At 38.1% G+C, this 26,697-nt stretch overlaps 1 protein-coding gene across 2 annotated transcripts in view; it reads right to left on the bottom strand.

Annotated features, from left to right (window-relative positions):
• Positions 1–26,697, bottom strand: part of Nexmif (neurite extension and migration factor) — a 197,348-nt gene that overhangs the window by 87,822 nt on the left and 82,829 nt on the right. For both annotated transcript variants that reach the window (XM_060375785.1, XM_060375784.1), the window contains exon 2: positions 14,885–14,933. The gene's annotated coding sequence lies outside the window, so the exon portion shown is untranslated. The remainder of the gene's footprint in view (positions 1–14,884; positions 14,934–26,697) is intronic.

Raw genomic sequence — 26,697 nt, 5'->3', positions numbered from 1 at the left:
AAATTAATGAAAATAAAAATGCTAGAAATACTCGACAAGGAAATAAAGAAACTGAAAAACAACCAAACAAATTTTGGAAGTGGAATAATCAATTTATCAAATGATTAACACAGCATAATGTATCATCAACAGATAAGACACAGCAGAAAATCAAGGTTGGAAGACAAGTTTGAAACAATAATACACACAGACATATAGAAATAAAAATAAGTTACTGAGCATGACTGAAAATTTTAAGAAGTCTGGGAAACATTCAAGGGCTCAAGCCCAAGAATTTACAAGATAGAAGACATATCTGAGACAAAGTCAAATGGCTTAGACAATCTATTCAGTGAAATTACAGCTGAGAATTTCCCAAACCTAGAGACAGAAACATACATCTAAACACAGGGAGCAAACAGACATGGCAAAAAAAGAAATTGTCTACAACATATATTATCTTAGTCACTGTTCTATTACTGTGAAGAGATGCCATGATCATCTCCTATAAATCTCATAAAGAAATCTTACAAAAAATTGTTAATAAATCTTATAAAGAAAAGCATTTAATTGGGTCTTGCTTACAGTTTCAGAAGCTTAGACCATTCTCAATCATGGCAGAAAACATGGTGACATGTGGGCAGACACTGGAACAGTAGCTGAGAGCTATATCCTGATCTGTAGGCAGAGAGACAGAGACACACACAGAGACTGGGCCTTGCTTGGGCTTTTGAAACCTTAAAGCCCAACCCCAGTGACACACTACTTCCAACAAGGTAACGTCTCTTAATCCTTTTCAAATCGTACCACTCCCTGATGACCAAGCATTCAATAATCCTAAGGGGAGGTTTTTATTCAAAACACCACATATAGCAAAGATGTTAAAATATAAAACAGAACAAAAACAATACTAAGAACTGTAAAGGAAAGATGCCAAATAACATCTAAAGGCAGAAACACCAAAGTATTAGGTTTGTTGTCAACATCTCTAAAAGCCAGAAAAGCATGGAAAGATAGATTTCAAGCCTTGAAAGTAAATAATACAAGTAACATATATATATATATATATATATATATATATATAATTATATGGACTAAAAGGTTATATTTAGGATATTTAGGATACATATATACATATATAGGTAATATATATATGAAATAACAGTTAGTGAAAAAGAGAAAGAGGTCATGAATTTAAAGGAGAGAAGAGGGACAGATGGAAGGGTTTGAAGGGAGGAAAGGAGGAAAAATTACAATTATAACCTTAAGAAACAGGTTGAAAAAAAAAAGACTATTTCAAGACAAACACAAATTAAGGTAGTTCACTACAACCAAGCTAGCAGTGAAGAAAATTCTTCAGACACTGAAAAAAGAAACTGAATAAGACATTACACGATGGGAAGATCTTTCATGTCCTGGATTTGTAGAACAAATATTGTGAAAATGGCTATTACCAAAAGCAATCTACAAATTCAATGAAAACCTCATAAAATTTTTATAAAATTTTTCAGACTTAGAAAAATAATTCTAAAATTGTATAGAAATATTAAAGACCACAGATAGAGAAAGCTATTCTAAGCAGAAAGAATAAAGCTTAGGGTATCATAGTACCTTTCCTCAAATTACACTATAAAACCATAGTGACAAAATCAGCATCATACTGGTATAAAAGCAGACATGTAAACCAACGGAACATTATGAAGGACCAGAGATTAACTTACATAGGTTCTGTCACCTAATTTTTTATGAAGCTATCAAATGGAAAAATGACAGCCTTTTCAATAAATGGGGTTGTCAAAATTGGATATTTATTAACAGAAGAATAAAATAAGATTTGTATCTCCCACTATGCATGAAACCCATTTCAAATCAGATCAAAGATGTTAATTTAAAACAAGTAATGATAAAACTGTTACATAGAGGCTGAAACTACAAAAGGAAAACGCTTCAGGATATAGGTATAGGGAATATACTTACAACCCTAACAATACAACCTTAACAACACAGGACATACCCCCTAAAATTGAAAAATAGGATTGCATGAAATGGAAAAACTTCTTCTGCACAGGAAAAGAAAACTATCAACAAATCTTTCCAGTCATGCTTCAAACAAGGGTTGAATATCCAGAATATATAAAGAATATAAAAATAAAAGACACCCACAAACACAAAACTGACAATACATAAATGGGCCAATGAAAAAACAGTTTTCGAAAGAAGAAATACAAATGGCCAACAAATATTCAAAAAAGTGCTTAACTTTTCTAGCCATTCAACTCAGCATGGCCACCTCTAAAAACATGGTGACCAAGGTGTGAGGAAGGAGGAATCTTTATCCACTGTTGGTAAAAGTATAAACTGGTACAGCCACTGTGGAAATCAGTCCAGGGAGGCTCCTCATAGGACTAAAACTAGGACAAAAATATGACCCACTCCTGGGCATCTAATCAAAGGACTTTTTATCTTACTACAGAAGTACTTTTATATCTATGCTTATCTCTGCCCTTTTCATTAAAGAAATGGAATTAGTCTAGACATTTATCAATAGATGAATGGATAATGAAAATGTGGTACAAAAGTACCATGGATTTTATTTAGCAATAGAGAAAATTGAAATTATTAAATTGTCAGGAAAATGAATAGAACTGGAAAGCATTATATTAAGCACAAAAATCCAGGCTCAGAAAGACAAATATTTTATGTTCTTTCTTATGTACATGTCTTAGATTCTAATAGCTAAATATACTTATCTAGGTGGCAATAAATGTAGATATAACCCAAAAATCTAAAAGGAGACCCATGATAAGGGAAAACACTTTAAGAAAGTGTTGGTATAATGTTCTTGTGGAATGTAAACAATTTACCCTTGTTCACTCAGATGCTGATTTTTCTACCCCACTAGCTGGTTTCAATCAGGACATTGCATTGTGATGCTTGTTCTAAGCATCACCTCTCTCAAATTTGTGCAAACATACCACTATTTGTTCTCTGTAATTTCAATAAAACAACCAGCCAATGCTGAGCAATGGAGAGAATACCATAGGACATCCTGGTCTGAAGAGGAGGAGAAAGAAACAAGTGGGAGGAATCAGAGAGGAAAGATTGGCAGGAGAGGACTTGGAACCATGAGCAGAGATGAACCAGACCTAAGATATAACTAAAAGTAAATATAATGTGGGAAATATGAATGGTAGGAAACTATGTGGTCTTGGAGGTTTAGGATGGAGCAACTGTTGCCTAGATTGTGCTCTGGGTTAATTAAATAAAACCTAGTCTCTGTGTGGCGATTTCAGTATACAGCTGGTTTAGGAATAACCACTGTTTAACTAAAAGATAAATCAATATTAAATATTAATAAACAAAAAAATGGTGTACCAATGTGTGGCAGAATTTACAGTAATCTAGCAAGAACTTACATAGAAAGTAAAACTATAGAGCCTTTTTTTTTGTTTTGTTTTGTTTTTTTAGGACTGTCCTTAAAAACAAAGGAAAGGAAGTTCCTAAACTAGCAGCTCACAGATTCTTGAGTAGATAGAACCCCTGCAGAGCAACAAGGCCTCCAGCAGGCTGCAGAAAAACAAAATTTCATACATATAAACCCCAGAGAAGCAGTTTCTTTAGGTAGAGAAAAAACGTGGCTCTTTTACAAAGGAAGCTTCTCAAAACCAGACTTCGCTGGCCAAGGCAGAAAGCGTTTGAGGAGTCCTTGCCAGTCTGAGGAGCAAATATTTGTGGACCCAATAACTTCCCAGAGTGAGGAAGGTGTCAAGATCGAGTGAGGAGGCAGAAAAATTACCTCTCCCTGGAAGGAGGAGTCAGAAACAGACTGAGAAGACTCAAGCACCTGAATCAGTAAGGTCTAGAAGGAAAGCTGGGTCTAAGAGTGTGAAGTCCTTAGGGAAAGGTTTTGAGATTTAAAAAGTTAATTTTCTACTTTGACAATGTAAGAAGACACAATGACAAAGTGTTCTGGATACTATTTGAGTTTGTTTCTCTTTGCATACAAATAATTTTTTCACTGATGATTTGTATCCTCCTTGGGAGATCAGGACAAGGCAGACTTGGAGAAAGAAGAGACTGAGAAAATAGATGCTACATTAAAGGCCATAGAACAGAGGTTGGAGGAATCTTTGAATCAAAATACAGAGCCTTCAGAGCAATCCAATATGGTACTTACAATAACATCAAAAGAGGTGGTTCAAAATGAGAAGAGTCTACAGACGCTTAAAGATACTGCAAAATGGCAGTTCACTGAGATGCTGGAGAGAAAGTCTTCAGCTATAGGCCTACTTGGTCAGACTGGATATTGTATGTGTATTGTTAAGGTTCAATTACTGGATGAAGATCTATATGCTAAGGTAGAAATGCAGATCCTGTTTAGTGTTGTCTTGGAACAAGGTCATACAGTGGCTGGTGTGCTCCATTTTACAGAGTTTCGAGAAGCAAAATACATGAACGGTACCATAGGTTCATATTCAGAATTCCAGTGGGCTTTTGCCTTAAATTCTGGAGAGCATGATCCTAAGGTTACATATTTGTTAGAGGTATGACTGTTTTGGAGATGCCCTTGCAAATTGAGGCTGATGGTGCTTTAGCATGAATATCCACTGGAATTCAACAATATTTTAGATATGACATGAAACCTGTTACAGATATAACTTAAAATCTTACAGGTCAAACAATTATGAAGATATCTAATGGTAATCTTAAAAAGATGGTCATAAAACAGAAAGAAAATATAATATCTCCCCAAAATAGATTAAATAATGACTTATGAATTTTAAAATGTTTAAATGAGATAAGTAGCTCACCTGCTAAGACACAGTGGAATTTAGAAAGGACTGCTGATTTAGAGCAGTATGTAAAAGTCCTAATTCCAAAATGAAGAACAGGGAATGTGTTACACTGGGGAAAAGGTTTTGTGTATGTTCATATAGGAGAAGAGAAATTATGGGTTCCATCAAAACTAATAAAAATCAGATATGACAAAGGAAGGCCACCAGAAGAGGTTGGCCACACATAAAAAGAGAGAAATCAACAAGACTAAACATAACAGGTAACATAAATTGCTGATCCCTTCACATGGAAACAACTCTGAAACTGACTGAGACATAAAAAAATGTCTCTAGCCAGAAGTTCAATATTAGCATGGCCAATAAATCCTTGTCTACAATATCCTCAAAATTTAATATGTCATTTTTTAATGGCATAGATAAAATAAGTTTACAGTTTGGTTTCATCCTGCACATCTCATACATTTATAATTTTAGGACTGTATAATGCTTGTGAGAAATTATATGTTTGCGGAACAAAAGGACTAGACACCGGAGACACTGGATCAAACCTGACAGAATTTATCCTTCCAGCATGCTGAGACATTGACACATCTATTCCAGCATCATGCATGTTCCAGCATTCTGCTTGTTCCTGCCTCAACTGCTTCAATTACTGTTTCTCACCAAAGCCTGTTCCGAAGAAATCTTTGAAGAAAGCTTCTAATCTCAATTGGTCCAGCATTTTAGACTGTTCCAAACAGGACTTCTATTAAGCCCGAAACTTCTCAACACTCAAAGATTGAACCACAAAAGTTAATGCTTGTTTAATTAACCATTTTTCTCAATTTCCTTTGGGCTCCCTAACAGGATTTATGCGTGTCCAAACACTCATGTAGAAAAAATTCATGAGAACAGCATCCAATTTCTTTTTAGGGGCGTTGGGTAGGGTTTTGGTTGTTTTCTGTGGTTGTGAATGGTTTTTTTGTTTGTTTGTTTTGTCCTTGGCCGATGGTTATAAATTATTTTTTAATTTAATTTTTTTATTATTAGTTACATTTTATTAACTCTGTATCCCAGCTGTATCCCGCTCCCTTATTCCTTCCCAATCCCACCCTCCCTCCCTCATCTCCTCCCTGCTCCTTTCCAAGTCCACTGATTGGGGAGGACCTCCTCCCCTTTCATCTGACCCTGTTTTATCAGGTATCTTCAGGACTGGCTGCAAAGTCCTCCTCTGTGGCCTACCAGGACTGCTCCTCCCTTGGGGGATGGGGAGGTGAAAGAGCCTGCCATTGAGTTCCTGTCAGAAATAGTCCCTGTTCCCCTTACTATGGGAAACCAATTGGTTACTGAGCTACTATGGGCAACATCCGAGCAGAGGTTCTAGGTTATATCCATACATGGTCTTTGGTGGAGTGTTAGTGTCAGAAAAGACCCCTGTGCCCAGACATATTTGGTCCTTGTGGAGCTCCTATTCTTTCCATGTCATACTAACTCCCCTTCTTTCATATGATTCCCTGCACTCTGCCAAAGGTTTGGTTATGAGTCTTAGTATCTGCTTTGAAACACTGCTAGGTAGAGTCTTTCAGATGCCTTCTGGGGTAGACTCCTGTCATATGTCCAATGCACATCCCATTTGTCTTTCTAAGTGAGGATTGATCATCTTACCCCGTGTCCGCTTTCTTGTTTATCTTCTTTTTTTTCAACATTATACTTTTTATTGAGCTTGTTTATCTTCTTTAGGTGTATAGATTTCATTATGTTTATCATATCTTGTAGGTCTATATAAGCGAGTATATACCATGTTTGTCTTTCTCCTTCTGGGATACTTCACTCAGAATGATCTTTTCTAGATCCTTTTCATTTGCCTGCAAATTTCATGATTTCCTCGTTTTTGATTGCCGAGTAGTATTCCATTACGTAAAAATACCACAATTTCTGTATCCATTCCTCCATTGATGGACATCTGGGTTGTTTCCAAGTTCTAAATAAAGCTGCTACAAATATGGTTGAGTAAATGTCCTTGTTGTGTGCTTGAGCAAATTTTGGGTATATATCTAGCAGTGGTATAGCTGGGTCTTGAGGAAGCACTATTCCTAATTGTCTGAGAAAGCACCAGATTGACTTCCAAAGTGATTGTACCAGTTTATATTCCCACCAGCAATGGAGGAGGGTTCCTCGGTTATAAATTATTAATGGTCTTATTCAGAGAGAAAACAAGTTAGACTCAGGGATTTCTCTCTTTCCTCCCCCCCCTTTTTTCCCTATATCTTTCTTTCTTAGATAAGGAGGAAAGGGGTTGAAAAGAAAGAAAAGGGAATACAGGGATATCTTATAAGAATAATAAGACAAAAGGTAGATTATTGAATCTATTCAACTTATGGTTTTATTTGCTATTCTCTAATAAGGTTATTTTTAACTCTGGTATGGGATTTTGCATATTGATGCAAAAATAAGTATTTTTAATACATTGGTAAATTTTAGTATATTGATAAAAATTCAAGGTTACTTCCAATACTTTTAAACTGCTATTACAAACTGTTTAAAATATTAGGTAATGCAAGTTAATTGCTAGTTAATCAACTCATAGTCATGTCAGACACTAGTCTAATTTATCACAGGAGTATACATCCTAGGTTTAGCATATAGATATGGTTCTATAGGCAGGTCAATTATATAAAGATCAGTAAGTCTTCAAAAACTTCAGAGACCTACAGAATATGGCATTTAAAACTGTCTTTATTTTATTTTATTTTTTTTAAGATTCTTTGACAATGAGGCAGGTCATCTCCTGGCAGTACCCTGCCAACCTCAAAGACGATGATGAGCATCGAAGAACCTTCATATGGAGATGGCTTCAAATGTGGCAAATGAGCCACTCAGGCAAAAATAAAATGCACTTGTTTGACGGCAGACAGAATCCTTCCAAAAATGGGTAAGCTTAAATGCAGGACAATTCAACTGCCAAACTTTACCAAGACAGGGTAAGCAAGTCCAAAATAGTTCTTGCTTCATATATATGTCTGTCAAATATTCTGAGCCAGAAGGCTGAAGATGATGCTCCAACATTATAGAGAGTTATGGGTGACTTTTCAGGCAGCAAACTGTCTCTGTTAATTTTTTATTTTTTGGAAGCTGCTAACCGGCACTTCCTATTTACTCCAGTAACTAATTTTATTCCTTCTCAAGTCTCTGGTGAAGTTGAAGAACAAATAGTTATAGTTCCACAATTAAGCTTAAGTTGTTTGTAATTTAAGAAAATGTTTTCATATAGGTAATTCCAATAAGGATAAAAGTTAATTTAGGTATAGAACTCTAAAACTGTCAAGATAGGATAATCAGATACTTTCTCCTAAGTTTCCAAATGCACATGGACTGGACATTGCCCATGTAAATTTAACCTAATAGTTTTCATAACTTTTAAAGTATTATTGTATTGAAAGAAAAGGAGTCTTTTGTTGGACTTAACGGGGGTAAATATAATGTTCTTGTGGAATGCATACAATTTACTCTTGTTCATTCAAATGCTGATTTCTCTACCCACTATCTGGTTTTAATCAGGACATTGCATTGTGATGCTTGTTCTAAGCATCACCTCTCTCAAATTTGTGTAAACACACCACTATTTGTTCTCTGTAATTTCAATAAAACAACCAGCCAATGCTGAGCAATGGAGAGAATACCATAGGACATCCTGGTCTGAAGAGGAGGAGAAAGAAACAAGTGGGAGGAATCAGAGAGGAGAGATTGGCAGGAGAGGACTTGGAACCATGAGCAGAGATGAACCAGACCTAAGATATAACTAAAAGTAAGTATAATGTGGGAAATCTGAATGGTAGGAAACTATGTGGTCTTGGAGGTTTAGAATGGAGTAACTGTTGCCTAGATTGTACTCTGGGTTAATTAAATAAAACCTAGTCTCTGTGTGGTGATTTCAGTGTACAGCTGGTTTAGGAATAACCATTGTTTAACTAAAAGATAAATCAACATTAAATATTAATAAACAACAACAGGAAGGTAAGTAAGAAAGACAAAAGAATAAATGGCACAGTAATGTAGACAAGGGAATACTGGGAAGTGAAAGGGTATAGTGGAGAAAGAGAGAAAGGAAGATATCGGGGAAGAAATGAGAAAGGATTCAGCAAAAATGAAGTATGTATATAAATGCCAAAAGAAGTCTTTTTCTATCGTCAGCTAAGTTTTAAAATAAAAAAATATTATTTCCTCTAAAAAGAATCAAAGGATTAAAAAAAAAGCAGATTCCATTTCAGAGACAGAAAGAGAGGAAGAACTTTTGAAATTCACAAAGGTAGTGACAGAATACCTGAAAATATGTTGTGAAAAGACAGGTGAGATATGAAAAAGAAGTCAAGTCAAAACTTCAGTTGTGTGGCTCTCTGGCAGGATGAAGAGAGAGGTAGATAAGACCTCTCCAAAAGGAAAGACAGAGGACCTGGTCAAAAGAAATTGGCAGGTCTACTCCCAGGTTAAAGCCTGTAGCCCTTACAAGAGTCAAAATCAATTGTGGCCTTGTAAAAGACAGTGATTCCTATGCCAGGTGAGTCACTATTGGAGAGAAATAACATTTTATTAGTTGGTATGACTCAAAATTCAGAGGCTAAGCACAATCTTGAGAGAAGAAGCTATTGTTTGAAGCTTTGCTATTCTAGGAGTCTGAGAATGGAGAACAAATATCATTTAGGAAGCCTGAATGTAATCTGTCAGTCTGAAGGTGAGAGACAGCACTGGAAGAAAATTATAAAGAGAAAAGGGACAGATACTAAAAAGTCCGAAAGCATAAGTGGCAGGGGTCTTGGCTCAGACAGTGAAGTGCACAGGAAAAAGCAACCCTCCCTTTGGTAGTCATGAACAGATCTCATCAACTGAAAATAACTCTGGAGTTTGATAGTACTGAGCCTGAAGTCACAGGGTAGAACAACCTCTGTAACCACCTGTCTGGCATTTGTTGCTGTAGAGTCTGGAAACTCTAACCTACTCTACTCAACACCTATAGATACATCTCTTCAGCAGGGCTATTAGTACTGAGGATGTCCTGAAAGTCTAAAAACAGGCCATCCATTTGTAGAGTTCTCAGTGCTGTGGTTGTTTCCCATACAACTAACAGACTTAGGATATATTGCGGATAGAACATTACCTGTGGGAAAGGCTATGATATAGGGAGTCTGAGACAGTAAGAGAATCTGTCCAGTTCACAAACCCCAAAGCTAATTTTGCTTGTCAGGGGCTGCTGGTACACATAGAAGGGAAGCTACTAAAGTAAAGACTACCTTGGTGGACATATACAACACCAGCATGAGCCATAGAAGGGATAAGACCTCACAAGTTCAACTGCTCCCCATCTTTGTACACATAATTGAGTGCCACCAATTTTGAAGACTCAGATGCTGTTCTAACACTTGATAGTTTGTTTTTGTTGGTTTTGGTTTTTTGCACCCTTGTATATCATGCTTTTTCCCTTATTTTTTAATTTATGCAAGAGTTTATTTTAAATTAGAGTTCCAAAGGGAGAATACATAATGCTGGTTGTGCAGAGCATGGCACTAAGCAATGGGTGTGGTGGCAAGAAGCTGGGAGCTCATGTCTTCACCCACATGTAGGAAACAGAGAGAGTGAACTTGGAGTGGGGTAAGGCTAAAAACTCTCAAAGCCCATCTCCAATGAAGTGCTTACTCCAGAACAGCTCCAACTCTTAATGGTTCCATATAGTCCCCAAACACCCACCAATTGGGATCAAATGTTCAAATATATGACCTGTAAGGGACATTTCTCATTGAAACCAGAACAGAGACCATCTCAAACATAAAGTGTACAGCAACAAGGAAGCCAGCCATCATCAACCAGCATACACCTACATACACACAGAGACAGACAGACAGACAGACAGACAGATACACACAGTCCTGGGTATGGTACTTTATAATTGAATTCCCAGCACTAAGGAGGCTCCCTCCCTCCTCCTCTCCCATCCCACCCTCCTTCTCCCTTCTCCACCCATGCCCCTCCTCAACATTTATTTATTTATTCTTAATTAAAATATATTACAATTTATTCAATTTGTATCCCTGCTGTGGACCCCTCCCTCATCTCCTCCTAATCCCACTCTCCCTCTCTCTTCTCACCTTATGCCCCTCTCCTAGTCCACTGATTTGAGAGGACCTCTTCCTTTTCTATCTGACTCTAGCATATCAGGTCTCATCAGGACTGGTTGCATTGTCTTTCTCTGTGGTCTGGCAAGCCTACACCCCCCAGCGAGAGTTGATCAGACAGCTTGCCACTGAGTTCATGCCAGAGAAAGCCTCTGCTCCTCTTAATACGAAACCCATGTGGAGATTGATTCTATGGGCTACATCTGAGTTGGGGTCTTAGGTCCTCTCCATGCATCCTTGGTTAGGGTATCATTCTCTTCAGGGCTCCCAGGGCTCAGTTTTTTATTTTTATTTTTATTTTTTTGCCTCTGTTGGTCTCTTTTGGAGTTCCTGTCCCCTCCAGGTCTTTCTATCTCCTCCTTCTTTCATAAAATTCATAAAATCCAATGCATTCTGCCCAAAGTTTGGCATGTGTCTCAGCTTCTGTTTGATACCTCCATAAGTAGAGTCTTACAAAGACTTTCTGTGGTAGGCTTCTGTACTATTCCCTGTCTTCTCCTGCTTCCAGTGTCTATCACATTTGCCCTTCTGAATGAGGATTGAGCCTCTTCCCTAGGGTCTTCCTTGTTGTTTAGATTCTTTAGGACTATAGATTTGAGTGTGTTTACCTTATATTATATGTCTAATAACCACTTTATGAGTATATACCATGTGTGTCTTTTTGTGTCTGGGTTAATTCACTCAGGATGATCTTTTCTAGTTCCTGCAAATTTCATGATTTCCTTTTTTTTGATTGCTGAGTAGTATTCCACTGTGTAAATGTACCACAATTTCTGTATCCATTCCTCCGTTGAGGGACATCTGGGTTGTTTCCAGCTTCTGGCTATTAAGAATAAAGCTGCTACAAACACGGTTGAACAAATGTCCTTGTTGTGTACTTGAGCCTCTTTTGGATATATGCCTAGGAGTGGTATAGCTGGATCTTGAGGTAGCACTATTCCTAAGTTTCTGAGAAAGTGGCAGATTGATTTCCAAAGTGGCTGTACAAGTTTAAATTCCCACCAACAATGGAAGAGTCTTCCTCTTGTTTCACATCCTTGCTAGCATGTGTTGTCCCTTGAGTTTTTTATCTTAGCCATTCTGATCGGTGTAAGGTGGAATCTCAGGGTTGGTATGATTTGAATTTCCCCAATAACTAAGGATGCTGAGCATTTCTTTAAGTGTTTCTCTGCCACTTGCGATTCCTCTGTCGAGAATTCCCTGTTCAGCTCTGTATCCCATTTTTAATGGAATACTTGGTTTGTTGGTATTTAACTTATTCAGTTCTTTATATATTATGGGTATTAGCCCTCTGTAAGATCAAGGGTTGGTGAAGATCCTTTCCCAATCTGTTGGCTGTTGTTTTGTTCTGACGACAGTGTCCTTTGCTTTACAAAAGCTTTTCAGTTTCATTAGTTCCCATTTATTGATTGTTGCTGTTAGAGCCTGTGCTGTTGTCTCTTGTGCCAATGAAGTTAAGATTATTCCAAAAGATGCTCAACTATACAACAAGGTCATTTGCTCAACCATATTTGTAGCACTTTTCTTCGTAATAGCCAGAATCTGGAAACAACCTAGATGCCCCTCAATAAAGAATGGAAACAGAAAATGTGGTACACTTATACAATGGAATAATGCTCAGCAATTAAAAACTAGGAAATCATGAAATTTTCAGGCAAACGGATGGAACTAGAAAAGATCATCCTGAGTGAGGTAACCCAGAAGCAGAATGACATATATGGTATATACTCATTTAAAAGTGAATATTAGCCATATAATGTAGGATAAACATACTAAAATCTATAGTCCTAAACAACAAGCAGAATTCCAGAGAAGATACTTAATCCTCATTCAGAAGGGCAAACAGGATAGACATCGGAAATTGGAGAAGACAGGAAACAAAATAAGAGCCTACCACAGAGGGCCTCCAAAAGACTGTATCCAGCAGGGTATCGAAACAGATACTTAGGCTTGTAGCCAAACTTTGGGCAGAATTCAGGGAATCTTATGGAAGGCAAGGAAGATAGAAAGACAGGGAGAGGGCAAGAGCTCCATAAGCTAAGCAACAGAGCCAAAAATCTGGGCCCAGTGGCTCTACAGAGACTGAAGAATCAATGAAGGACCATGCATGGAGAAGACCTAGGCCCCCTACTCAGATGTAGCCCATGGGCAGCTCAGTCTCCAAGTGAGTTCCCTAATAAGGGGATCAGGGGCAGTCTCTGTCATCAAATTGGTTGCATCCTCTTTATCCTTACTAGGCCATAGGAAAAAAAAAGGATCCAGAAAGTCCTGATGAGACCTGATAGGCTAGGGTCAGATAGTAGGGGAAGAGGACCTCCCCTATCAGTGGACTAGGAGAAGGGCATAGGGGGAAAGATGGTGGGAGGGTGGGATTGAGGGTCAATGAGTAAGGGGCCACAGTTGGGACACAAAGTGAATAAATTGTAATAAATAATAGTAATAATTTTTTAAAAGAGTATATATTTGTATACTAAGTAAAAACCAAAGAAAACAAAATAACCTTTAGTCTGTGTGTATATGTGTATATAAAACAGAAATGAACTGTTTGTGTAGACTTAGGACCCCTTCACTAGGACATCTCCTTACATATTACAAAATGCAGGTATTCCCCAAACCTGAAAGAAATCCTCAACCCCAAACACTCCTAAGTATTTGTGACATACCACTCCCTCAGCCATGAACACAGATGGAATAAACGTGTTATTAAGGACCTTGAGATGGCTCAGTCGGTAAAGGTGCTTTCAACTGAGCCTCAACCTGAGTTTAATCCCCCAAACTCACATGGTGGGAGGAAAGAGTGAATTCCTTCAAGTTGTCCTCTACACACACACACACACACACACACACACAGAGAGAGAGAGAGAGAGAGAGAGAGAGAGAGAGAGAGAGAGAGAGAGAAAATGTATCTTAAATAAAAGAAAAGGATCTTCCAATTTTTCCCAAATTGAGAAGTTTTTCAGTGTGAACATCCTTCATGTGGGTAGAATTGAAAGGCATTTCTGTGATGGACAGCCTATAAAGACAACACTCAGACTCCACTTCATGACTGCCACTTGCTTTATTCTCTATTTTACATGTCAGCTCCACTGCTTCCTATGTAGTTCTTTCAGTATCCATGACAACAGAGACTCCTTCTCCCAACAGTTCGAGCATTAATTCTTACATGGTTCATTTAGACCTTCAGACACCGCAACTCTGCAGCATCTGCACAGGGCACTCCTATCTCATTGTGCCCATATCTGTGCTTGCAATGTGACCTGGTTGTGTCTGGAGTATCCTGAAGGCAGGATGGCAAAACAGGCTCCATGACATGTGCCATAAGCTTAAAACCCCATGTTTAAGGTAGTAAAGCTCACAGTTCCATCACTAAGAAGACCTGGGATCGACTTAGCAATATCTATTGTGACAGCCACCAGGTAGACTAAGCATCACATCTCTCATCAGCATCCTTAAAAGATAGGCAATCATGGAAAAAAATATAGGTTAAGCCCTGAAAGAAATAACTACTAAACAAGGTTACTATATCTACCAAAAGTATCTTTTAAAATTGGCAGAGAAATAGAGAAATTTTATGAAAAACATAAACTAAGACAATTCTGACCACCAAGCCAATGCAACAGAAGATAGTTAAAGGAATACACAGATGAGGAAGAGTCTCAAACACAAGAGCATAGGAAAGAAATAAATTTCAGGAAAGGAATATCTGCACAAAGGAGAGCTAAGAAAGAATCCATTTTTATCCAACACGCTAAACCAGAAAATCCCAAATACAAACAGAGGGAAAAAAAAAGAATCAATAATTCAATTAACCAGAGAAATAACAAATAAGATTAGAGGAATTAATAAACATAACTTTAAAATGTTAACTGAAATGGCTCGACTAATCAAAAAAGATATAGAAACCATCAATAATGAGACTGGATTAAAATATGAAAGCCAACACTATATTATCCTAAAGAAACATACCTTTCCGCGTAGACAGCCACAGACTGAGAGCCAAAGGATGGAAATCAACCTATCAAAGGAATGGAAGCAAAAGTCAGCTTGCGTAGCTATCCTGGTATCTGATAAAGTAGATGTCGAACCACATAAAAACAAAGGAAACAATTTATCAAAAAGATATAATTGTAAATTTATATACAGTGAATGTTGGAGCTCCCCAATTTCATAAAACAAACATTAATTACCATGAAAGATCTTTTAAGTCCAGATACAATTATAGTGGGTAAGTGACATCAGTTCTTCACTTGCATCCTTAGATAGGTCATTCAAACTGAAAATAAAGATGTATCTGACTTAAATTATACATCGATCAAATGGACCTAACAAATATCTACCTGCAAAATATTCCATTCAACAGAAATAGAACATACATTCTTTTTAGCAGCCCATAGAACGTTCTCTAAAATAGACCATATTTTAGATCACAAAGGCAAACCAATAAATAAAAAGAAATCAAAATTATCTCTTGTCATCATAACTTATAGTGGAATACAACTGGAAACTAATAGTAAGAGAAACTACAAAAATAATAAATGTTTGGAGACTGAATAATATACTCTCAAATGACCAGTGAGTCACTGAAAAGAAATTAGAAAGGAAACTGAAAAAAAAAATTTCTAGAATCAAGTGAAAAATGAAGGACTTTTGGGGTACAGCCTAGGCAATTTATTCAAGACAGTGTATCATGTTTCCCAGACTAGTCTTTGAGCAGCTGTGTAGCTTAGGGTGACCTTGAAGTTCAGATTCTCCTGCTTCCACCTCCCAAGATTTCAGGCATGCCAACCACTGTGCTTAGTTTATGGAGTACTAGGGACTCAACACAGAAATCCTTGCATACTAGGTGTCTTAGTTACTGTTCTATTGCTGTGACAAAACACCATGACCAGGAAAACTTATAAAGGAAAACATTTAATAGGGGAAGCTTGCTTACATATTTAGAGAGTTAGTCCATGATTATCATGGTGGGGAACTTGGTGGCAGGAAGGCACAGTGCTGGAGCAGTTGCTACAAGCTTATACGTAAGTTCTATTTCTCAAGAGAACCTTTACTAATACATACCTCCTCCAACAAGGCCACCCTTCCTAATTCTTCCTAAACAATCCACCAACTGTGAACCAAACTTTCAAATATATGAATCTATAGAGGCCATTCGTATTCAAACCACATTACATTTCCTAGCTCCCATACATTCATGGTTTTATTATAATAGAAAATATACTCAGTCAAACTTCAAAAGTCCCCAGTCTTTCAATCTCAAGACTGTTTCAAAGCACAATGTTCAAAGTCTCTTCTGAGACTCAAGGCAGTCTCTTAATTGTAACACCTTGTAACATCAAAAAGCTAATTACATACTTCCAACATACAATGGCATAAAATTTACATTCCAAAAGGAAAGAAAGGAAATACTAGACCAAATCAACCTGGGAACCCAGCAGGGCAAACTCCAAATCCAGACCTAGATTCCTTTTCCAATCTCCCACTCCTTTCAGTTTTGTTGACTGCAACACATCCTGTCTACAACACTCCTTGGCATGGTTCTGTCATTTCCCACATCTTGGGGTTTCCAACACAATCCAGGTTTCACCTTCACAGCTTCAAGCAATGGCCTCCCTGAGGGGACCTCCCCGCCTTCACATGCCTGGGTTTGTGGTTTTCATTTACCATGGAGGAAGATTCCACAACCCATTTCCTGTATCCTTCTTGAGTCTGTACTCAGAACTATGTGGCCAAATTCTGTTACCTGCTGCAGTTGGAACTTGGCCCCCAGTCTGAATTATATTTGCATAAGCATTGAATTGCTGTTGTTTTTAGGCCAAGGAAATCCTTTAGACTTTTTCCTTTCACAGGTTATAGGATTAGCTAGGTGGGGTCTTGCCCTGAGGGTATCATTGTTGGGATTAGTAAACAAGCATCTCTGTGGCCAGCCCCAAGGGACCTGACAAACTAGTTATCAGGCACTTGTGAAGCCACCAGACCACTTCCTGATCACCTGGAACTACCTGCGCAAGCCCTGGGTCACCTTATAAGAGAACTCCTGGAGCCCCCCCTCCTCTTCTGCCTCGTGTCTCTGCGACCCCTTTTCCCTTCTCCTAATAAACCTCCCACGTGGAACCGATCTCATGATGTGATGTGTGAATCCGTAGTGTAATCTTCACAGGTGCATGTTTCTTAATAATCATTCCCTTTAATACAATTAGCATCAGGCCTTTCTTTAAACTTCACCTCTCCTTGAGCACATTACATTCTGTGGTGTTCTTTTTCTCCTCAAACAGCACACTTCATATTTCTTTATGCCCCCTTTACTCCTTTTCCTTTTAGATCTGCATAAAAGTGATCACGAATAACCATGTGACACAGTCAGTACTCTGTTGTCTTGACATCTCTTCTGCTAACAATATTGGTCAACAATTCTTCAATTTAGTCTCTGGCAGAATTTTGAAGAAGGGTGGAAAAGAAACACGTTCATTGCCAAAATATCAAAATAATGGTCTCTAATATTCTCCTCTGAAGTCTCTTGTGCTGGGCCTCAACAGCTTACATTGCTTTCTGCACTACTGTCTTTCATGCTCTTACTGGGATGGCCCATTAAGCCCTACTTAAAGCATTAAACTGCTTTTCTAGTCCAAAGTCCCAAAGTCTTCCATATTTCTCCAAACAACAATATAGTCAGGCCCGCCACAGTAATACCCCAGTCCTTGGTACAGTTGCTGTTTTATTGCTGTGACAAAGCACCACAACCAAGGGAAATGGAGGAGGAGTGGATGGGAAGGGAGGAGGAAGAAGGAAGGAGCTAGGAGGAGAAGAGGGAGAGGGAAAACTGTGAAAGGGATATAATATATGACGTAATCAATTAATTTTTAAACTTTTTATTTTAATTTTTATTAATTACACTTTATTCACCTTGTATCCCCCCATAAACTCCTCCCTCCTCTCCTCCCTATCCTACCCTCCCTCCCCTTTCTCCACCCATGCCCCTCCCCAAGTCAACTGATACAGGAGGTCTTCCACTCCTTCCTTCTGATCCTAGTCTATTAGGTCTCATCAGGAGTGGCTGCATTGTCTTCCTCTGTGGCCTGGTAAGGCTGCTCCTCCCTCAGGAAGAGGTGATCAAAGAACAGGCCAATCAGTTCATGTCAGAGACAGTCCCTGTTCCCATTACTAGGAACCCATTTGGATACTGAACTGTCATGGGCTACATCTGTGCAAGGGTTCTAGGTTATCTCCATCAATGGTCCTTGGTTGGAGTATCAGTCTCAGAAAAGACTGCTGTGCCCAAATTTTTTGGTTCTGTTGCTCTCCTTGTGGAGCTCCTGTCCTCTTCAGGACTTACTATTTCCCACTTCTTTCATAAGATTCCCTTCACTCTGCCCAAAGGTTGGCCACAAGTCTCAGCATCTGCTTTGATACCCTACAGGGTAGGGCTTTTCAGAGGCCCTCTGTGACAGGCTCCTGTCCCGTTCCCTCTTTCATAAGATTCCCTGCACTCTGCCCAAAGGTTGGCCACAAGTCTCAGCATCTGCTTTGATACCCTATAGGGTAGGGCCTTTCAGAGGCCTTCAGAGGCCCTCTGTGACAGGCTCCTGTCCTGTTCCCTATTTTCTCCTTCTTCTGATGTCTATCCTCTTTGCCTTTTTTGAATGGGGATTGAGCAAAGTACCATGCATAGAAATAAGCAAACTAAGATGTAGTGATTCCGAAAGGTAAGCAAATTAGAGTCAAACTAACTGAAAGAAAAACAGAAAAGATTTAATTTAATAAAATTAGCAGTGAAAGTGAGTGTTTCAACATTTTTAAGGAAATACAGAGGATTTCTAGGGAAATAGTTTGAAAACTTATGATCCAAAACACCTAGAGAATACAGAACAGGCAAACCCCTAGGCATATATGACTGAGTAGAATTAAGTAAAGAATATAAACATCCTAAACAGATCCTAACAAGCAAATTCAAGTAGTAATTAAACTCCCTCCCCCTAAAGAAAAGCCTAGGGCTAGACAGTTTCATTGCTGACTTTTACGGATTTTTTTTAATTTTATTTTTTTATTATTAGTTACATTTTATTAACTCTGTATCCCAGCTGTATCCCACTCCCTTATTCCCTCCCCAATCCCACCCTCCCTCCCTCATCTCCTCCCTGCCTCTTTCCAAGTCCACTGATTGGGGAGGACCTCCTCCCCTTTCATCTCACTCTGTTTTATCAGGTATCTTCAGGCTGGCTGCAAAGTCCTCCTTTGTGGCCTAGCAGGACTGCTCCTCCCTTGGGGGGTGGGGAGACCAAAGAGCCAGTCATTGAGTTCCTGTCAGAAATGGTCCCTGTTCCCCTTACTATGGGAAACCAATTGGTTACTGAGTTACCATGGGCTACATCCGAGCAGAGATCGTGTACAACAGATCATCTGGAGGTATCTCCATCCCTGATCTCAAGCTGTACTACAGAGCAATAGTAATAAAAACTGCATGGTACTGGCATAGAAACAGAAAGGAGGATCAATGGAACCGAATAGAAGACCCAGAAATAAACTCACACACCTATGAATACTTGATTTTTGACAAAGAAGCCAAAACCATTCAATGGAAAAAAGACAGCATCTTCAACAAATGGTACTGGTCCAACTGGATGTCTACATGTAGAAAAATGAAAATAGATCCATAGTTATCACCCTGCACAAAACTTTTACGTAATTTTTAACAGAGAACTACCACTATTATTCCTCAAAGATTTCCACAAAACAGAATGGGAAGGAACACTATCAACTTATTCTTCTTGGCCGCATTACTGCCAGCAAGAGTGCCAGATTTGGCTCCTCCCTGATCTTTCAGTTCTAGAGAATTTTATTATAACTTAAGAAAATTTAATAAAAAACTAAGTACCAATTTACCTGGTAAACATAAATGTAAAAATTCTCAATATAAATATTGCAAATTGAATTCAAAAACATATTAAGAAGACCATACACCATGAAGAAGTTGGTTCCCTCACAGGGATGCAAGATTGATTCAAAATATGCCAATCAATAAATGTAATACCACACATAAATAAATACTAAGGACAGAATTAAAGAATGATTTTAAGAGATGCAAAAAAAGGCCTTTGGGAAAGCTCAAAATCCCTTACCCATAAAAGTCCTGAAGAAAATAGGAATAGATGAAACACATCTTCGCATAAAACGGCTACCTGAAGCCAACATTTTACAAAGTGGGGAAAACATGAAAGCATTTTCTCTAAGATCAGAATTGAGGTTAAAGTGCGAATTGCCGCTATTCTTATCCAGTATAATACCCGAAAGTCTTAGCTTCAACAATAAGAAATAAAATGGATCCAAATAAGAAAGGAAGAAATCAAAGTACTTCTATTTGCAGACGACATGGGCCTATATTTAAATGGCCTTAATGACTCCACTATAAAACTGTTGTGTAAGGAACAATTAAAGGCTTAGGAGCAGGGTAAAAAAAATCAGTATACAGAAACCAATAGCCTATGGTGAAACCCATTATATTTTGTACTAATCTGCTCTCCCTTAGCATAAGAGAAAAAAATCAGTAGCCTTTCAATATACTAATAAGAACTTGCCAAAAAAAAGAAATCAAGAAAAATAATCCCTTTCACAATAGTTTCAAATAAAACCACTAGGGTTACTTAACCAAAATGATGAAAGAAAAAAAAGCCCCCCCCCACACAAAAAAACCTTTACAATGAAAAATTTAATATAATGAAAAAAAATTGTAGAATCGATCACCTCATAAATGTCACCTTAAAAGTTCAATGGACCCAACTAAGAATTGTTCCACAAATATGGAGATGAAACTGCCTGAGTTCAGTGGCCTCACTTAAAAGAGAGAGGAAACTGAGTCATATGACATGCTTAAGCATGAATCCAGATTTTCTATTGCCAAATCCAGTTGTTCCTAGTGAACTAGAAAACACTGCTGTTTCAGCACCCTCTCCAAACATACACAGTGATGATTAATTTTGACTGTCATCTTATTAGGATTTAGAAGTCACCTATGAATGGGGCATGTCTGCGAGGGCTTCCAGAGAAGTTTAACTGAGTTGGGAAGACGGAACTTGAATGCAGATTACACGACATTCCATGGGCTGAAGTACTGGAATGAGTAAAAAGAAAGTAGGGAGCGCTATCATTCATCGCTCTCTACTTTCCAAATGTAGGCACAATGTGACCAGCTCTTTCACACTCCTGATGCCATACATTCCCCACCATGATGCACTCTTCCCTTAAAACTATGAGTCAAGGTAAGCTTTCTCTCCTTTAAGCTTCCTTGGATCACGGCAACAAGAAAAGTGCCTACTGCACATAGCAGTCCCCAAAGCCGTAGTATTCTGGTGCCAGTCACGCTTGTGTCATAGTTAGCACAGAGTAGTATCTGATAAATTACACTGAAGAAAATATAAGGTGGCTGAATAATAAACAGTGGAACCCAGAAATCTCAAATTCCATTCCCGGTAGAACTGACTCTCAAACAAGATCACAAAAATAATTCTAATAGAGGGGGATCTGTCAAAAGGAAGAAAATACATCAATATGGATTTGCTAGTTTTGAAAAGAGAAAAATTTCAACATGTTTTCTCCTCTAGACAGAGTAAGATCATGATTGAAAGTTATAAGATGAAACAGCCCTCTATTGCTTAAATGTTACAGTCCTTTCTAATCAGGATTTTGAAAAAGAAATTTACAATTGCAGAAAGCTTGCCTCAAGAATAAGAGGTATTTTGCTCACTTAATTCTTAATAAATACTAGATCTCAAAGATGTGACAGGAAGAGATGCAGGAGTAAGGGCTTTTTAGTAGAGCTGCCACAATTACGTACAACACTGGTTTATGAATATTTCTGTAACAACCTTGTCCCATTCATGTACCTTTACTTATTCATTTGTGTATTTGTTTTCTTACTTATTCATTATTTTGAGACAGGGTCTCACTCCCTAGCCTAGGCTGACCTTGAATCCACAGCAAGAGCCTTGCCTTATCCTTCTAGGTAATGGAATTGCAGCCATGAGCCACCATGCCTAGTATGAAGCTCTAACTGAAAAGCTTCTGTTAAGCAAAGGACACTGTCAACAGAACAAAACAACAGCCTACAGACTGGTAAAAGATCTTCACCAACCCTATATCCGATAAAAAGCGAATATCCAGAATATATAAAGAACTCAAGAAATTAGACACCAACAAACCAAATAATCCAATTAAAAATGTAGTACAAGGCTAAACAGAGAATTCTCAACAGAGGAATATTGAATGGCAGAGAAACACTTAAAGAAATGCTCAAGAACCTTAGCTATCAGGGAAATTCAAATCAAAACAACTCTGAAATTCCATGTTACAATCTTCAGAATGGCTAAGATCAAAATCTCAAGGGAAAACACATGCTGGAGAGGCTGTGGAGAAAGGGGAACCTTCCTCCATTGCTGGTGGGAATGCAAACTTGTACAACCACTTTGGAAAACAATTTGGCATTTTCTCCAAAACTCTGGATTAGCACTACCTCAAGATTCAGCTGTACCACTCCTGGGTATATACTCAAAAGATGTCCCACCATTCAACAATGACATTTGCTCAACTATGTTCATAGTAGCTTTATTTGTAGTAACCAGAATCTGGAAACAACTTACATGCCCCTGAATGGAGGAATGAATACAGAAATTTTGGCACATTTACACAATGCAATACTACTCAGCTATTTAAAAAAAGAAAATCATGGAATTTGCAGGCATATAGATAGAACTAGAAAAGATCAACCTGAGTGAGGTAATCCAGAAACAGAAAGACAGGCACGGTATTCATTCACTTATAAGTGGATATTAGCAGTATAATATAGGATAGCCATACCAAAAGCTAAGACCTAAATAAGCTAAACAACAAGGAGGACCCTAGGGAAGATGCTTAAATCTCATTCAGAATGGCAGACAGGATAGACACCAGAATTGGTGGAAGACAGGAATCACGATGGGAGCCTACTAAAGAGGGTCTTTTGAAAGGCTCCACCCAACAGGGGATAGAAGCAGATGCTAAGACTCATAGCCTAACTTTGGGTAGAGCAGAGGGAGTCTTATGGAAGAAAAGAGGAGTGGAATAGAAGGACAGGGAGGGGACAGGAGCCCCACAAGAAGACCAACAAAACTAAAAAATTCTGAGCCTAGGGAGTACTGCAGAGACTGATGCACCAGCCAAGAACCATGCATGGAGAAGACCTAGACTCCCTGTTTAAATGTAGCTGATTTGCAGCTCAGTCTCCATGTGGGTTACCGAGTAAGGGGTGCAAGGGCTGACTGTCATCAATTTGGTTGCCTGCTCTTTTATCACTTGTCCCTGGTGATGTGGCCTTACCAGGCCACAGAGGAAGAGGATCAAGGCAGTCCTGATGAGACTTGAAAGACCATGGGCTGATGGCAGAGGAAGAGAACTAGGGGAAGGGGATAGTGGGGAAGAGGGAAGTAGGGTGAGATTGGGAGGAGTTGAGGGAGGGCCTTCAATCTGGATATGTAATGAATAAATTGTGAAAAATTAAAATTAAAAATTACCCAATATAATTTACCAAAATTTGTCTGATACAAATCAAAGTAAAAGTAATCTAAACCCAGTTTATGGAGTATTGTACAATAAAAATACAGAATTGAACATTAAATAATCTGGATTTTATTCCTAGCTCTGACATTATTTTGGAATTAGAGAAACTATTTACCCCTCAGCCTGTTCCTTTTTTCCCTTCTGTAACAACACTAATGAATTTCATAGGTCATTATGAACATAAAATAATACATGAAGGTTAGCAAACTGTTCTACACATTAAAAATTACATATGAGCAACATAGAGATGTTGGGGGTTGGTCTGATGCTGGTATTTTGATGCTAATTACTGGCCCTCAAGATCTGGTTGCTGCCTGAATAAACCTGTCCTTGTGTAAACCTGCCTAAGATATTTTACCTGATTGGTTGATTAAAGGCCTATACCTGGGCAGGGCAGAATAGGGTAAGCATGGCTAAGGTCCCTAGGCATTTGAGAACAGGAGAATCACAGGAGACAGATGGATGGGAGAGAGGAGGCAGCAGGACCTTACAATGGGTTAGCATGGAGAAGGAACTATGTGGGCCTGGAGGAAGGACTCCAAGGACAGTGTGGATGGAGAAAAACACCAAGATGATAAATGTAAGCAAGTATATGTAGGATTATGGATGGAAGGTAGCTCAGATAAGAATGGTTAAGGCAGACGGCATTGGATGCGGTCTGGGAGATGGATAGTGAGGTTATTGAGACAGTGTAGTAGAATATTTGCCCAGGTCAAGGTAAATAAGGCCAATTATAAAATCTAACAGGTGTCTGTCTTATTATTTGTAATAGTGGGTTAAATAATACTGCTCCAATAATTATAAGGTCAAAAAATAGCAAATAATAATATTTAGCCCAACATCATTTTTATAAGTACAACACAGAGAACATTCACATTTGTTTCTTACAAACTAGAATCAAAGGGGTTGAGTAGTCAGGCACTAAACTGTATATACATCATCTCACTTTATATTTACACCATTTAAGACCGAAAATTATATAAAACAATTACTATTATCCATGCTGTAGAAAGAAGAAAAATGAGGCATGCAAAATGAAATCATCAGTATAGTTAAGGTCTAACAGAAAACCCTAGGAAAACAAATTAGAAGTCATGTTGGAGTATGAGTCTCTGGGAAGTTCCCTGTGTTCAAATTTTCTTGTTCTGTTGCTCTCCTTGTGGAGTTCCTGTCCTCTCCAGCTCTTGCTATTTCCCAGTTCTTACATAAAATTCCATTCATTCTGCCCAACAGTTGGCCATCAGACTCAGCATCTGCTTTGATAGTCTGCAGGGCAGAGGCTTTCAGAGGCCCTTTGTGGCAGGTTCCGAGGTTGTTTCCTGTTTTCTTCTTCTGTTCATGGAGATAACCTAGAACCCTGACAATGCAGCCACTTCTGATGAGAACTGATAGTCTAAGATCAGAAAGAAGTAGAGGAGGACCTCCCCTATCAGTGGACTTGGGGAGGGGCATGCATGCAGAAAGGGGGGGGTGGGACCGGGAGGGGAGGAGGGAGGGGCTTGTGGGGGGATACAAAATGAATCCATAAAGTGTAATTAATAAAAGTTAAATAAAAAATAAAAAAGAAGTCATGTTTGTTTAAATTCCACAGCTGTATTGTTCTGCCCCCTTTTAGTCCACACCATAAGACCTTCTCTCTTTGTATTATTCACAATAAAGTTTCAGTCCACCCAGTCCAGCATTACAGGTCTTCCCAAATAAGGCTTATTACTCATTACCTTCCCAATATCATCTCCAAATATGATTTCCCTTTTCATTTTCTCTTCTTTCCCATATGCTTTCTGTATGTCTTTGTCCTTCTTTCCCATAAGAAACACAGAGGAAAGCACTGTACTCATGCTTGTCTCCATTTCAAGCTTTCACCGATGAGGCTATTTTCGTAAGCTTAGTGTTAAAACTGAGATTCATATATTTAGCACAATCCATAGACAAACAAAAATCCTCTATTAGCTTAAGGTATTCTCTTGTACTTACATTCCTCAGGTAGCAGTAGTTGTCATTTAGCCTAGACTGAAATGACTATAGGAGTTAAGAATGTTCATTTGTTCTTAGCAAAACTCATCTATTTCTTTAAACAAGGTGATGTCACTTACACATTTCTCTACACCTTTGGATATAGGCTAGTTGGATACTTCTAATCCGTAACTTCTTAACTTGAAGAATAGGCCAGATGCATTATACAGCTAGCCTTTTACTTTATTTGCTTTCTATGGGATGTTAACTGGACTCTCTTGTTCCTCAAGAGTGTAGCTCAAGGATGCTACACTCTCGTGTGATGTGACAAGGTAACCTTTGTGGTCCATACCCTTGCTTTCCAAGCATGGAGAAAAAAACTAACAGTGTGAGGTGCATATAATATATTCTCATCTGAACATTAAAAAAGAAAAAAAATCTAGCTTCAAGGAGAATACTTACATGATTCAATTATTCTTTCTCCCCAAACAGATTGTTTTAATCATAATTTGCTGAAAAGCATGCTGCTATGATTTAGTGAAGATTAGATAGAAGGCAGAATTGGACCATAGGAGTAATTAGGAAGAAGAGTTTCATTTTATCAGTATTTCTACTATTCAGTCTCAATAAATAGTAACTAGCACATCTCAGAAGCAATTCTACTCATTATTTATAACAAGCAACAACTCATTTGGTATACACAATTAATATATCCAGCCCAAGCACTACTCAAACTTAACTACACACATGTGTGCACACACTCCTTCACACCAAATTAACATGTCCTTTTCCATAGCTTGATAGCCTCTTTGTTAAAAATAGTTTGAACAAAGTTTTTTAGCATCTTAAAGTAAAATAGCTATTTAGGATTTTTAATTGTCATTGTATTTAGTACTTGATATTACTCTAACAATAATAAATTAAGATACAGCATCCATTGTAAAGATGGCATATTGGGCTCACTTTTTGTTACTTCAAGGAGATGCAGGAAATTACATAGGACAATGTAATGCCAAAATAAGTAGGAGATTGGTCAAAAATAGGACTGCAAGAGAGTGGACATCTCAGAAGAAAGAAAAATAAAAGGTGAGATTAAAAATACTAGAGAAAGGAGGATAAAATGAGGAAAGACTTCTGACATATAGAAAAATAACAGGCTCTTAAGAAAAGCTATCATTTATCTTTTACAGAAACCTAAAGGGCTTAGATGCTTGTTTAAGAGACAGAATCATATGATTCCC

This window comes from Meriones unguiculatus, chromosome X, assembly GCF_030254825.1.
Source record: "Meriones unguiculatus strain TT.TT164.6M chromosome X, Bangor_MerUng_6.1, whole genome shotgun sequence".
Taxonomy (NCBI): Eukaryota; Metazoa; Chordata; class Mammalia; order Rodentia; family Muridae; genus Meriones; species Meriones unguiculatus.
The sequence above is the reverse complement of the archived record's forward strand: the minus strand, read 5'-3'. Positions and strand labels throughout refer to the sequence as shown.